This window comes from Saccopteryx bilineata, chromosome 9 (assembly GCF_036850765.1).
Source record: "Saccopteryx bilineata isolate mSacBil1 chromosome 9, mSacBil1_pri_phased_curated, whole genome shotgun sequence".
In the NCBI taxonomy this organism is placed as follows: Eukaryota; Metazoa; Chordata; class Mammalia; order Chiroptera; family Emballonuridae; genus Saccopteryx; species Saccopteryx bilineata.
In genome coordinates this window covers 50,815-66,665 of record NC_089498.1, presented here as the reverse complement: position 1 = coordinate 66,665, position 15,851 = coordinate 50,815, and the positions used below count along the sequence as shown (strand labels likewise).

General features: G+C 44.0%; 1 pseudogene; it reads right to left on the bottom strand.

Annotated features, from left to right (window-relative positions):
- Positions 1-9,232: 9,232 nt before the first annotated feature.
- Positions 9,233-15,851, bottom strand: part of LOC136313186 (histone-lysine N-methyltransferase PRDM9-like) — a 57,391-nt pseudogene continuing 50,772 nt past the window's right edge.

Sequence of the window (15,851 nt, the reverse complement as noted above, 5' to 3'; positions counted from 1 at the left end):
AGAGAGAGGGACAAATAGACAGGAAGGGAGAGGGATGAGAAGCATCAACTTATACCTGCAGTATTTTAGTTGTTCATTGATTGCTTTCTCATATATGCCTTGACCAGGGGAGTCTAGCTGAGCCAGTGACCCCTTAATCAAACCAGCAACCTTGGGCTTCAAGCCAGTGACCATGGGGTCACATCTATGATTCCATGCTCAAGCTAGTGACTCTGTCCTAAAGCTGGTGAACCCATCCTCAAGCCCACAGCCTTGCTGTTTGGGACCTGGGTCCTCATTGTCCCAGGTTGATGCTCTATCCATTGTGCTACCACCTGGTCAGGCTTCAATGGTTGATTCTTGTATGGGCCCTGACCAGACATCAAACCCACAACCATGGTGTATGGTGATGACTCTCTAATGAATTGAGCAACTTGGCCAGGGCTCCTTTCTGTCTATTTGTTTCAGAGTAGCCTTGTCCAGTCTAATGGTACAATGACCACCTTGCCTCCTTTCCTTCTATCCTTTCACCTTTACACATTTAACCATCCTTGCCCTTCCTTAATCATCAGAGTCTGGTCAGCACCAAACAGTCTTGGGAACAGAGCTTCAGGTCTGTGGACCACAGAAACCATTTGGGTCAAGTTAGAGATCACATCTGGACTTCAGCTGGGTTTCAGTGCTAGACCCATGAAAGCAGAAGGACCTTACTGACCACACCCTCATGAAACCAGACACACTGAAGAGATGGCTGACACAGGGCCTGATACAATGGTCCCTACCCTGGCCCACAACCCCAGCTGCCTTAATCACCATACTGACCGGCCTATACTAAGGAGAGCAAATATCCCGAGGAGGACTCAGCAGATGGTTGTCACTTTTGAAAGGCAACTCTGAGAAAACCGTTCTAAAGTCCACAAATAAAAAAAAAAGTAAAATAGCAAAGCAAAATTCATAGAAATGTTCTATTGCTTAGAGCTAAAACTAACTAAAGACCTAAAGGAGTGCTGGAGGAGGTATAGAGTAGAAACTACAAACTTTGTCTAGAAGCCTTCTGTGCTTTAGTACTCTAGGAATTGACCCAAAGGGGGACATTTTAGAGAGTTGGCACAAACCTCAGCTCTTGATCCCTTTCATAATCTTGGGAATGTCATTTGTGCTAATCTCGTTTGTAACAATAGGAAATAGGCAAAGTAGGAACCAAACCCCACTAAAGTGTATGCTTAAGAACTTCAAAATTAGATTTTCCAATAATTATACAGTGGTACCTTGAGATACAAATTTAATTCATTCTGTTACCAAGCTCGTAAGTCAGTCAACTCGTATATCAAACTGCCGATACTGGACCCGTGAGCCAATACGCCAACTAGCAGCAGCTTCCCGAATCATGACTTGTATCTCGGAATTACACTCGGATCTTGAACAAAAATACAGACTGAGTCGCAGCTTGTATCTTAAAAAATTCGTATGTTGGTCTGTTCGTATCTCAAGGTACCACTGTAATGTAAAAATTGTCTGAAGATACAGTGAAAACTCTCTGTGAATTAAAGTGGTCAACTTTTAGAGCAGACTGGCCAAATCAAGAATTGCTAAACCAGAAAAATGCAGGAGTGGGAGGCCTGCAATGTCTGGGGTTTTACACTTTAGGCTGTGACATTTATGTTCTTGACTGAGGGAACAAAGCCAGAGAGAAATGTTTGGAAAATAACAAACCACAGTTGTGGACCTTGCTGGTCAACAGTTCCTTGAAATGAACTGCAGCTCCAGCAAGAAGAATAAGCAATAGGATCATGACTGATAGGATTATGAGTGATAGGATCGTAAATGATGGGATTATGGGTGATGGGATTATGGGTGATGGGATTATCAGGGACAGACCATCTGGCTGCCTCTCTTCCCTAAGACATGAAAGTCACATAGGCCCTCCATAGGTTAGCAGTAGTGACTTGTGGCCCTCCACTGATGTGTGGGAAGTTGTGTGAAAGAGAATGAGTGCGGAATGAATGAGGCTGACATTGGGAGAGGGTTCTCTCTCCCACAGGGCCAAAGTGAGTGTTAGGTCCCTTCTAAACTTCCCCTACCCTTCCCCAATTCCTTTGTGTGGCATAATTGTCTAATGTGGGAGGCATAGGTTCACAGGGGAAAATCACTGCTTTAACCATGATGGTCAAGAATTTTAAGAAAGGGTTTCAGGAGATTATGGGGTTACTATGTTCTCGGGGAAATTAAGGGCCTTGTTTGAACTAGAATAGCTCGCTGTTGGGCAAATGAGTTTGTAAAATGTGTGTTTTTTGAGTTTGCTATTTTTATTGTTAAAAATAATGCTAGGCAGCCACGTGCTTACCCTCAGAGTAGGGCAGTTGATTGCAAATTGCAGTTTGGATTTTATTTCTGCTTGGGAGAGACCATTGTTTTGCTAATGTTTGCTGGAGAAGAGGCAGAGAAAGGAGCCATGTTTGCAAAAAGAGAGAAAAAAGAAAGGAAAAAGTGGCAGCAGGAACAGTGCCACCTCCATAGTGTTCAGACCGCCACTGTGCTCACTTATGCTCCCCCTTAAGCACCGGGAATCCCAGGTACCCCGACCAATTCCCTTATATTGACTTGATGGTGTAAAGCACTGTGGGTCAAAAAGAGGGTTAGCATCTCTTATGCCAGCTGGGTAGCTACGAAATAGTGAGTGCATTTTGACCATTCCTTATTTTCTCAGCAAATCAGTGGTTCATTGGGGGGTAGTGGTTTACAATCCTCTTATTGTAAATTATACTAAATTTTTACTAATGATGAGGCATATAAAATTGTATGGTCTACCAAATACGAAGACTTCCTTTTGTACCAAGGATCTCTTGTGGGAAAATAATTTTCTATGTTAGAAATGCATATGTTATTTCAAGAGTCTTTTGTTAATTCTCTTTTTTTTATTTGCAATTTCATAGCCCTGTGATGTTGAAATCTTGGTTTAAATATTAGGGGATATGTAATGATTATTAATGATATCTTTTTATATGGTGTATAAATGTTCAGCTTATTATCATTTCTGAAGTTAACGGGGTAAGGTCCAATCTGCTCATGAGCTATGGACTGTGGAAGCAGTGTGAGAAGGTGCCAAAGAACTGTAAAACATAGTATTGGCAAAGCCTTTTAAGAGGAAAAGTCAGGCTTCTTGCCCCATCTTTTCTTTAGAGAATGGATGGAGAAGAATGCAGAAGTTTTCTGGCTTACAAGGATGACTGAGTCATTTGGTTTAACTATAGTTCTCTGAAAGGATAAAGGTTATCTGAAGAACTTCCTTTCCCATTCAATAAGAGACAATATTTACATACCCCACACCAGGGGTAGTCAACCTTTTTTTACCTACCTTCCACTTTTGTATCTCTGTTAGTAGTAAAATTTTCTAACCACCCACCGGTTCCACAGTAATGGTGATTTATAAAGTAGCAAAGTAACTTTACTTTATAAAATTTATAAAGCAGAGTTATAGCAAGTTAAAGCATATAATAATAATTACTTACCAAGTACTTTATGTTGGATTTTCACTAAGTTTTGCAGAATAAATCTTTATAAAAGAACTTAACTATAGTTAAATCTATCTTTTTATTTATACTTTGGTTGCTCCGCTACTACCCACCATGAAAGCTGGAGCGCCCCCTAGTGGGCAGTAGGGACCAGGTTGACTACCACTGCCCTACACTAATTTTAACTCTCCATACCTTCCTGGAATGCTGAGAGTAACATATATCTCTAGACAAAGGGATGGGAGATAGACACTAAAAGATTTGTGAATTTCTTTGATATGTAAAGCAGCATCACTATTGTGTTACTTTGAAAGTTTTAATGTTTTTATAGATCCTCCAGACAAATGTTATAAGCTTGTTAATGATTGTGTCATGCTTCCCCCCAACCTGTATGTAATCAAGAGTCTATAACCAGCCTCAGAGTTATATTCAACACTGCACAATTTGGGTCACCTATACCCAGTGTTAGTCATATGCAACTGGCTTAATCAATAAAAGTCCTCAAAAATTCACTTGGACTTGGTGTCTCTACGTAAGCCCGCGGAAGTAAGACATGGTACTTTACATCAGCAGTGTTGTTCAGTGTTAAGTCACCAAAGCCAGAGTGACAGATACTACTACTGATTAGCTTAATGGTAGAATTCTCAACATAGTAGGTGGAAAGGAGAAAATAGATGACTAATTGTGGTATTAGGAAACATTTAAGTGTTGTGCCAGGTTTAAAAGGCTAAAGGATGTGAACAGAAATCTGTTTCTCTTGAGCTTTTTAGACATTATCTGTTAGGGTGCATAAAGTTACAGCATAAATAAGGTATGTTTTTTAGACTATAAAAAGGGTTTATGATTAGAGTATAAGATTTCTTTTATGAAATGTTGGTCATTTCAGTTGGTGCTTTTAATTTTTTTTTAATTTTTTAATTTTTTTTTTTTTTTGTATTTTTCTGAAGCTGGAAACAGGGAGAGACAGTCAGACAGACTCCCGCATGCGCCCGACCGGGATCCACCCAGCATGACCACCAGGGGGCGATGCTCTGCCCCTCCGGGGCGTCGCTCTGCCACGACCAGAGCCACTCTAGCGCCTGGGGCAGAGGCCAAGGAGCCATCCCCAGCGCCCGGGCTATCTTTGCTCCAATGGAGCCTTTGCTGCGGGAGGGAAAGAGAGAGACAGAGAGGAAGGAGGGGGGGTGGAGAAGCAAATGGGCGCTTCTCCTATGTGCCCTGGCTGGGAATCGAACCCGGGTCCCCCGCATGCCAGGCCAACACTCTACCGCTGAGCCAACCGGCCAGGGCCTCAGTTGGTGCTTTTAACTAGATCTTTAGAATTTGAGGCACAGATGTAATAGGACATAGTTTAAATCTCTTTTTTTTTCAAATGACCTATAGAATTAGAAAGCTCAGAATCCCCTTTTTCAGGGAAGCTTCAAGCCCTCACAGGACAGTTAGAATCTGTATTGCACATACACCGCCCCACTCAAAACAACTGAGACCACCTCAAGTGAATGTTTCTGGTTGCCTGGCCTAAGCAAGACCCTAACACCCAAGCAGGAGAGGAAATTTTGGACACTTTTCACCAGTTTCTGTTAGCCAGGATCAGGGAAGATACTAAGAAAAAGAACCATAAATTTGTCTAAGGTGTCAGAAGTTATTCGGGATCATCAGAAGACCCCTGCAGCTTTCTTAGACTACAGAAAGATTATAGAGCCTATGCACCTCCAGACCTAGAGGTGCAAGAAAATACTAAGGCATTCAACTTAGCATTTATATAGCATTTATATAGCATTCAGCTCCAGAAATTAGAAAGGAAATGTACTACAAAAATTAGAAACCTTCCTCAAGATAAGTTTTTTAAAAAGGTAGAAACAGCCTGGCCAGGCGGTGGCGCAGTGGATGGAGCATTGGACTGGGATGCAGAGGACCCAGGTTTGAGACCCCGAGGTTGCTGGCTTGAGCAAAAAGTTCACCAGCTTGGACCCAAGGTCACTGGCTGAAGCAAGGAGTCGCTCAGTCTACTGTAGCCCCACGGTCAAGGCACATATGAGAAAGCAATCAATGAACAACTAAGGGGTCGCAATGAAAAACTGATGATTGATGCTTCTCATCTCTCTCTATTCATGTCTGTCTGTCCCTATCTATCCCTCTCTCTGACTCTCTCTCTGTCTCTGTTTCTTTTTTCTTTTTTTTTTCATTTTTCTGAAGCTGGAAACAGGGAGAGACAGTCAGACAGACTCCCGCATGCACCCGACCGGGATCCACCCGGCACGCCCACCAGGGGCGATGCTCTGCCCACCAGGGGGCGATGCTCTGCCCATCCTGGGCGTCGCCATGTTGCGACCAGAGCCACTCTAGCGCCTGAGGCAGAGGCCAAGGAGCCATCCCCAGCGCCCGGGCCATCTTTGCTCCAATGGAGCCCTGGCTGCAGGAGGGGAAGAGAGAGACAGAGAGGAAGGCGCGGCGGAGGGGTGGAGAAGCAAATGGGCGCTTCTCCTGTGTGCCCTGGCCGGGAATCGAAACCGGGTCCTCCGCACGCTAGGCCGACGCTCTACCGCTGAGCCAACCGGCCAGGGCTCTGTTTCTTAAATAAATAAATAAATAAAAAGGTAGAAACATCAGCTGCTAAAAAAACTAAACATTGCCTGACCTGTGGTGGCGCAGTGGGATAAGGCATCGACCTGGAACACTGAGGTCGCCGGTTCGAAACCCTGGGCTTGCCTGGTCAAGGCACATATGGGAGTTGATGCTTCCTGCTCCTCCCCCTTCTCTCTCTCTCTCTCTCTTTCTCTCTAAAAATTAATAAAAAAGAAAAAACTAAGCATTTCAGAAGGGACATCGCTCCTCCCTTACTCACATAACTCTGTTTGGCCTCTAAGATGGCTGGTTATTCAAAGACGGGTAAGATTCCTAAAGGCAGAAACAACCTAAGACAGGCACAGTCGAAGAGGGGCCATCAGGAGAAATCTTAAGAACTAACAAAGGTGAGGCTCAAACCCTTACCCCAACAATGCAGGAGCCTGCTCCCCTGAAATAGTGGCCTTCATCCACTGTTCAGGGCACCAGAAGAGGGGGAACTCCCTGGAAACTGAAGAAAAACCAAGCAGCTGATGATACTACCAATAAGGTAGCCCTAAAACCAGTGGGGCCTTCAGAAATTTTAATAACTTTACTAGAACCCTTGTTGCCAAAGGTTCTTTTTTACAACCAATTAGAAAAAATTTTGCCAGCAGGAAAGGGACAACTAAGAATAAGAAGAAATAATTGGAAAAGCCAGACTTAGAATCTACTGCAGAAGGCATAATGTTCGAGTGTTTAGTCTGTGCCCAAATAAAGACTAAGCAAAGTAAAAATAATTATAAAGAGAAGCAGGGAGAGAGGAACTTTCCCAGGTGAACATTTAGAAATATATTTTACAAAAGTAACTGACACCTTTCTAGGAAAAGTAGAAGCTTTCTCTACTAGATATGAGACTGCAGGACTCCCAGATTTAGCTTGCCCATTAATATTCAATCTAAAATAGGCCTATGTCTATATATAAGGTCTCAATAGCTAGTAGGAAAGGCACTCAATATTAATTAGAAATTACATTGTACTTATAGGCCTCAGAGTTTGGGAAAAATAAACCAAACTCTGACAAAGTCCTGACCAAATTCATTCTAAAAACAGGTAAAAACTGGACTTACTCCCCCAGTTTTGCTAAAAGCTAAATATACCCCCTACTGGGAAAAATCCACCCCATATAGAATTGTATCAGGCAGGGTGACACCCGTTCTCGCTGAGCTCCCTTGGAGACCCCCTCAGAGATGGTGCAGATGGATCCCTCCCACCCCTGTAAGTTGACCTTGAGAAGGACAACATGCCCTGGTCCAGCCACAAACCGGAAGCTGGCTGGTCTACATATGACAAGCTGGAGAAACCTCACCGTGGGACTCCTTATAATTGCACTTTGGGAAGGGAGGGAAACTAAAATCTGGGAAAGGCCAGAGCAAGTCATCTTAAGGTTTGATGAGCGTGCCACGGTAGGTCATACAGAAGGAAGATGTAAGTCCCATTGCTGCAAGGGAAACTACAAGGTAAATGAAAAGTATATGTGTGCTTATAGCTACTCCTATAAAGTAACCTATATTAGCTAGTTAGAGGGAGGACACCTCCAAAAAGAAGTATATTTTTTAAAAAATTGTTTGTTGCCAGCTTGGTTGTTACTGAAGGTAAAGATTTTTAAAATTCAGAATTTTGATTAAAAAGGAATTGTATAGTTTCAATAATAAAGGGTGTAAAAGAGAGATACTTTTAAAAGAAGGGTAAAATTATTATAAAAGCTAGTTAAAGTTCATAAAAGCTAAGGGTTTATATGAGTTGCAGAAGGTTTGTACAGGTTGTAGGAAGTTAATCAGTTGCATTCATTTCTTCAGTAGACTATATTTCTGTTAATGATAACATTAAGTCTGTCTGTTGAATATGCACAAAAGGCATCACCTTTCTGTTACATGTTATAGGTCAGGGGTCCCCAAACTACGGCCTGCGGGCCACATGTGGCCCCCTGAGGCCATTTATCCAGCCCCCGCTGCACTTCCAGAAGGGGCACCTCTTTCATTGGTGGTCAGTGAGAGGAGCATAGTTCCCATTGAAATACTGGTCAGTTTGTTGATTTAAATTTACTTGTTCTTTATTTTAAATATTGTATTTGTTCCCGTTTTGTTTTTTTACTTTATTTTTATTTTTTTTTTTATTTTAATTTTATTTTTTACAGAGACAGAGAGAGAGTCAGAGTGAGGGATAGACAGGGACAGACAGACAGGAACGGAGAGATGAGAAGCATCAATCATTAGTTTTTTATTGCACATTGCAACACCTTAGTTGTTCATTGATTGCTCTCTCATATGTGCCTTGACCATGGGCCTTCAGCAGACTGAGTAACCCCTTGCTTGAGCCAGCGACCTTGGGTCCAAGCTGGTGAATTTTTGCTCAAACCAGATGAGCCTGCGCTCAAGCCAGCGACCTCGGGGTCTCGAACCTGGGTCCTTCCTCATCCCAGTCTGACGCTCTATCCACTGCGCCACTGCCTGGTCAGGCTTGTTTTTTTACTTTAAAATAAGATATGTGCAGGGTGCATAGGGATTTTTTCATAGTTTTTTTTTATAGTCTGGCCCTCCAACGGTCTGAAGGACAGTGAACTGGCCCCCTGTGTAAAAAGTTTGGGGACCCCTGTTATAGGTTAATGTTCCTACTAACAGGGTCTGCAGATCACTATTCCTAACCTTAACTTTAGGGCTTTGTCTACTCAACAGCCTCATGCACCTCATTAAAATGAGTCAACGATTTCACTCACAATGTACAACCAGTGGGGAATGTGATAGATAAGGTGCCAAGAAACTGTAAAACTTGGCATTAGCAACCCCATTTTAAAGAGGAAGTCGGGCCTCTTACCCTTTCTGTGAAGGGAGGAAAGAGAAGAGTGCAGGAGGAAGGGCTTGCACGGGCAGCTGGGTCAGCCAAGTCATAATTATCTACAGAGCAAGGAAGATGGAACTTATCCGAGAATCCCTTTGCTTCTCTTAAAAGCCTTTGTGAAAAAAAAAAAAAAAAAAAAAAAAAAAAAAAGCCTTTGTGGTGTAGCAATGTTTTTTTGATAGATCCTAAATGTAACAAGGGAGTAACATTCAGGGAGCTTGCTAATGAGATTAGTGACCTTTGTGCCATGCTCCCCTCCCCCAAGCCCAGCCTGTGTGTAATTTGGTTTAAAAAGGGGCTCAGAGCTGTGAGCGCTGCAGGACTTGGGTTTGTCCTGGCCCCCTGTAGTCGCCGGCCAGCGAACTCCTCAAAAAGTCACCTGGACTTGGTGTCTGTGGAACTCGCGGGTCACTTAACAATTCTTCATGCGCGCCCTCAGTGTCCTCCGCCTGAGGGGGGCTGGTGGCCTCCCGGCCGTGAACCAGGGAAGCGGGCGGACGGGCTCTGAGGCCTGGGGCGAAACAAGTCGTGACCCCGAAAGCGAAGTGCTTGAAGGAGCAGCCCCGACACTCCGCCACCTGCCGTCCCCGCACCCCGACTCCGCGCTCACCTGCAGCGCCCCGGCGCTCTCCCCGCAGCCCGCTCAGCACTGCCCGGGGGCTCCTGTCCACGTCCGTGTCCATGCTGCAGCCCACGTGCCTGGGCGTCTGGGGAGGGGACACGTGGGGCCGGCAGCGGGGACTCAGGCCGGGCCTGGGCGAGGGGCCACGGGGCCACGGAGAACCGGGGTTCTCAGGCTGTCGGCGGTCTAAGCACTGACGGGGTTCGGTGTTCCTCTGGGCTTTGAGGGCCTCTGGGTCCGCGGACTGGGGGTGCGTGGAGGTGGCTGGGTCAGGAGCCTCTCAGCGTGAGGGCATCTGGGGCCTCCTAGGCTTGAATCGGGAGGTCTGGGGCTGAGGGTTCCACACAGGCAAGGCCCCCGTTTTCCTGTCAGTCTCCCCCGCGCTGCCCACCCTGCCTGAGCGCCTCCTCGGAGCCGGTGTGCGCTTCCCGCCCTCAGGAGGTGTGAAGCCTCAGAGTGCGCGGTTCCTGCTTGTACAGCCCAGTCAGGCGCAGGCCGCCAATCAGTGCTGTGATCACAGGGCCCTGCCAGCCAATGGGCGGTCAGAAGCAGCTGAAAGGGCGGGGCATGGGATGTGCCTGCCTCTCAGTCATGGGCAGAATGCAGTCCTGGGCTAGGGGTGGCCGCCTGGGTCACCCTGTGGGAGGCCCCGCCCACCCCATGGGGATTGGCTGATCTAGGTCCTTCGAGTGCCTGTCAAGAAGCCTTCAGTGAGGACTTCCAATTGGCGGGTTTCCATAGCTTGTTTTCCAGCTGCATTGGTGAGGGACCCACCCCTAAAGTGTCCAATTTGCACCCAAAGCTCCATTCCAGCAGGAAAATTCACTTAGTTAAAATATACTGTATCACAGCCTTAGCTGGTTGGCTCCTGGCTGGTTGGCTCTGGGGTAGAGTGTTGGCCTGGTGTGTGGAAGTCCCAGGTTCGATTCCCAGCCAGGGCACATAGGAGAAGCATCCATCTGCTTCTCCACCCTTCCCCCCTCTCCTTTCTCTCTCTCTCTCTCTCTCTCTCTCTCTCTCCCCCTTCCACAGCCAAGGCTCCATTGGAGCAAAAAAGTTGTCCCAGGTGCTGAGGACGGCTCCATGGCCTGGCTCAGGTTGCAATGGAGCAATGCCCCGGATGGGATGAGCATCGCCCCCTGGTGGGCATGCCGGGTGGATCCCAGTCAGGTGCATGTGGGAGTCTGTCTCTGCCTCCCCGCTTCTCACTTCAGAGTATACAAAAGAAAAATAGTGTTATGAGGAAATACATCTCTAGGTAAGATTAAATTTGTTTATAAATACCTATCTTGAGAAGACAGGTATAATGGACAATTCACAATTCCTTACTCATGCCAATTCCTCAGAAATGGAGACCCAATACATGAAACTACTACAAACATTATTAAAAGGGTCTGGTATAACTATTAAGAGAAAAAATATTGTTATTAATTAAAAATATAAGAAAGCATTGTTACTGGTTTCAGCCACAAGGAAAGGCTGCTTTAAGTTTAAAAACCTGGAACCAAGTAATGAGAGCTTTATGGCATGATCATCAACAAGGAGACACTACAGTGTGTCCGCCAAGTCATGGTGCACTTTTGACCCGTCACAGGAAAGCAACAAACGACAATAGAAATGTGAAATCTGCACCAAATAAAATTCCTCTTTCTGTTTGGTCTCTTTGTAATTTCATTTCTTTGGTTTTGCACCTTTGCAGTCTGGTTCTAAATCCTCATGGCCTCCAGCTTGTCATGTGTCTAATATTGATATAGGTTGAGCAGAAACTGCTAAAGGGATAGAAGCTTGAAGAATTACATCAATTGATACAAACTCAATTAAAATTAGGACATATAATGAAATCACAAAGTCCTTAGAATTCTCCAGTCTTTGTAATAAAGAAAAAATACTAATTTTCTTTGATGTTTTGGCTATGATCCTCTGAGCTATCATTTTGTTTCTTTCTTATTCTTTGCCTGGAAATTTGGATGGGGGACTCCTAATGAATCCAAATACAAAATCTCTTAGTGGCCACCAAGTTTTATTTTCTTCTCAGGAGATTTTGATTAGTCTCATCCATCCTTAGTCTCCGTCAGAAAAATCCCTGACTAAAATCAGGCGGGCATCTTTTCTAGTCTATACTCTGAATCCCGGGTTTCTCTCTGATTTGTCTTGTCTGGTTTGTCTGAATCTAGTTTCTGTTTAGTTTTTGTTTGATGTTGTCTAAACTGTGATTTTTAAGACCTGAATTAAGTTCTTGCATGCAAAAATTGGAAATTCTGGCATATATATATATATATTTTTTAATTTTATTTTTTTACAGGGACAGAGAGAGAGTCAGAGAGAGGGATAGACAGGGACAGACAGGAACGGAGAGAGATGAGAAGCATCAATCATCAATTTTTTGTTGAAACACCTTAGTTCATTGATTGCTTTCTTATATGTGCCTTGACTGGGGGCCTTCAACAGACCGAGTAACCCCTTGCTCGAGCCAGCGACCTTGGGTCCAAGCTGGTGAGCTTTTTGCTCAAGCCAGATGAGCCTGCACTCAAGCTGGCGACCTTGGGGTCTCGAACCTGGGTCCTCGGCATCCCAGTCCGATGCTCTATCCACTGCGCTACCGCCTGGTCAGGCTGGCTCTTATATTGAAAAAATAGTTTTATCCATATATTTTTCATATTAGATATATTTTTAAATTAGAAATTGTAAGGAGCGCTAATTTAAATTTAAATTGAATAGAATATGGATTTTTAAAACTTGCTAATTTGGTTAATGCATTGTAAGGTGTATTCAAAGTTTGAAGTCAAATAGTAATTCAAGTATTAGAATTAATCAAAGTTATATATTATACTTATGTTTTTGTGCTAAAAATTGTCTTGTTTGTGTGTAAAAATATGTTCAAATCTGTAAAACAAAGGAATTAAGCAAAATTAAGCAGGGCCCTGATAAGTCATTTTAAGAATTTATCTCAAGATACTTCAGGCAGTTGGCTACTTGTCCAGCCATTTTCTGCAAGAGAGGCCCCAAGGAAAGCAGAAATTTGGCTCCTCTAATGCCCTAAAACAGGCCTAACAATACAAAAGACTTTTTTTTTTTTTTGTATTTTTCTGAAGCTGGAAATGGGGAGAGACAGTCAGACAGACTCCCGCATGTGCCTGACCGGGATCCACCTGGCACGCCCACCAGGGGCGACACTCTGCCGCGACCAGAGCCACTCTAGCGCCTGGGGCAGAGGCCAAGGAGCCATCCCCAGCACCCAGGCCATCTTTGCTCCAATGGAGCCTCGCTGCGAGAGGGGAAGAGAGACACAGAGAGGAAGGAGAGGGGGAGGGGTGGAGAAGCAAATGGGCGCTTCTCCTATGTGCCCTGGCCGGGAATCAAACCCGGGTCCCCCACACGCCAGGCCGACTCTCTACCGCTGAGCCAACCGACCAGGGCCTAAATCATTGAAACTTAATTATGAAAATTTTAGATTTATAAAAGCATATTGATGATACTTTTAAGAATCAGTTGAGCCTGACCTGTGGTGGCACAGTGGATAAAGCATCGACCTGGAATGCTGAGGTTGCTGGTTCAAAACCCCGGGCTTGCCTGGTCAAGGCACATATGGGAGTTGATGCTTCCTGCTCCTTCCCCCTTCTCTCTCTCCTCTCTCTCTAAAAATGAATTTAAAAAAATTTTTTTTAAAGAATCAGTTAAAATTGATTGATGAAAAAAATTTACTAACTGCTATTTCTGATGGGATTAGTAACTTGTATCCTCTAAAACAATTTAAGATTTTTGAAGAAACTGTAGGAGGCATTGTAGTAATCATTTATTTTATTATATATAGTTAGAAGAAGAGACAATTGACGTCAAAGCAAAATAGCCTTTATATAACATTCAGCTCTAGAAATTAGAAAGGAAATGTATTATAAGTTTTTAAATAGGTAGCAACATCAGCTGCTAAAACTAAGCATTTTGGAAGGGACGTTGCTCCTCCCTCACTCACGTAACTATAACTAACTAACTCTTTTTGGCCCCTAAGATGGCTGGTTAGCCAAAGACGGGTAAGATTCCTGAAGGCAGGAACAACCTAAGACAGGCACAGTTGAAGAGGGGCCATCAGGAGAAAGCTTAAGAACTAACAAAGGTGAGGCTCAAACCCTCACCCCGGAGAATACAAGGGACTACTCCTCTGAAGTAGTGGCCATCATCCACTGTCCAGGGCACCTAAAGAGAAGGACTCTGTAGAAATTCTAGAAAAACCAAGCAGTTGATGATACTACCAATAAAGTAGCCCTAAAACCAGTGGGGTTTTTAGGAAATGTTAGTAACTGTATTTGAACCCTTGTTGCCAAAGGTTGTTTTGAAACCGATTAGAAAAAGCTTTTGTCAGCAAGAAAGGGACAACTAAAAATAAAAAGAAATAATTAGAAAAGACAGGGCAAGCTATATAAAAAAAGAAAAAAGGGATATGTAGGAGACGACCCTGCATCAATTTAAACGGCAGTTAACTGCAGAGCAGGGGTTACTTGGAGACAAGAGATCTTGGAGTATATTAGCCATGAGGAGACATTGGCCAGGGTTATTTGAATGCGTATATGCAGTATTCTTGGAGGAATTCCTCCAAGAACCAGATGTCCTTTATGATTGATAAGCTCTGGGACTCTGACTCTTCTTGTGTCCTTGTTCATGAAAGAAACAATAGACATGCAGGGTTGAGGATGAAATGGATGGCAAAAAAGTCTTGTGTAACTTTCTAATTTTATCTGCTGAGCTATGGATTTTGGAACTCAGTAAATATGCAGTGGTGCAGTTTCTCGGGGCTGAATCTGCTTAAGAGTTTCAGCCCTCTGCCCAGTTATTTGAATCTGGTGTGTCTTTTGCCTCGCGAGCTTGAACCGTAAAGAAATTTGTAACAAAGTTGGACCTGAGGGGAGTGGAAGTGTGGATATAGGAGAGGAATGTGCCTACCTAGAGATTGCACCAGTGTCCTAGATATGAGGCAAGTGTCCAGCAGGTGTGAAGTGAGTGGCTACCTGTCTAGTCCTGTCCTGTCCTGAGTTGTGAGGGGAGCAGTGGAAATGATTTGAGGTGACAGGTAAGGGGAGAGTAGGTTGTGAGTAAGGTGACCAATCATCCTCCCTTAGGGAGGACAGTCCTTCTTTTGTAAGTTCCATTCTCAAAAAGTGTCCTCCTACATGTCTTCATTTTTGATATTGGAAGAATAATCTGTAAATGTCTGTATTTGATAGATGCAGAGTCAATCCATTGCGTGTGATGTGATGTATTTGTATCTAAATGAATACTTTTTTCTTATAATTATTACTAAAAATTAATAGGCATGTAAGCATAATTGAAATATAAAATATTATAAATGTTTTTATTATGCATTTATCATAGGATAATGTATTGTTGCAATGAATAAAATGTTTCTTTTATTTACAATATTGTTTAATTTATTTTTGTCCCCCTTTTCATTGTAAAAAAGTTGGTCAACTTTGTTATTTCTTTTTTTTTAATCTTTTATTTTATTTTTATTTATTCATTTTTAGAGAGGAGAGAGAGGGGGAGAGAGAGAGAGACAGAGAGGGAGAGAGAGGAGAGAGAGACAGAGAGAGAGAAGGGGGGAGGAGCTGGAAGCATCAACCCCCACACGTGCCTTGACTAGGCAAGCCCAGGGTTTCGAACCGGCGACCTCAGCATTTCCCGGTCGACGCTTTATCCACTGCGCCACCACAGGTCAGGCAAAGTTGGTCAACTTTGTTGTGAGGAATGGGTCAGGGGCCTGGATGAGTGGCTGGGGCTACAAGTCCGGCTGTGGGCAGTGAGGCCATGAGGTGAACACTTCCTGTGGGACCACTTATTCTGAGCACGTCCTCCAGACTGGACACTGGATTTGGTAGTGCAATGCCTTTGGTCCCTGTTTTTCTGAATATGGTGAGGTCTGCAGTCACATCCTTACGAGAGGGAGAGCCAGGCCTAAGCCTAGGTCCTTCAGCAACGTGTGTTCTCAGCTATAAAACTGAGAAAATGCACAGGTGACAAAACAAAGACCCTGAGAGGTGTTCTGTGTCCAAAAGAACCTAGCTTGTAAGTGATGACTGAGGCTCAGGTAAATTCTGGATGCCCAGAGCTTAGGGGGTCTCTCAGTCTGGACTGCGGCCATGGCACAAGGACAAGTGCACATTATTGGAAAGGGGCCACTTTGTGCTACACAATTAGAAATAGTGTTTATGCCCCTGACTGACAAGAGCAAAGAAAAGGCTTTTGGTGTTGTCACCACAGCAGACTAGATTATTATTTTATTTTTTAATTACCTCAAGTTTCCTCTA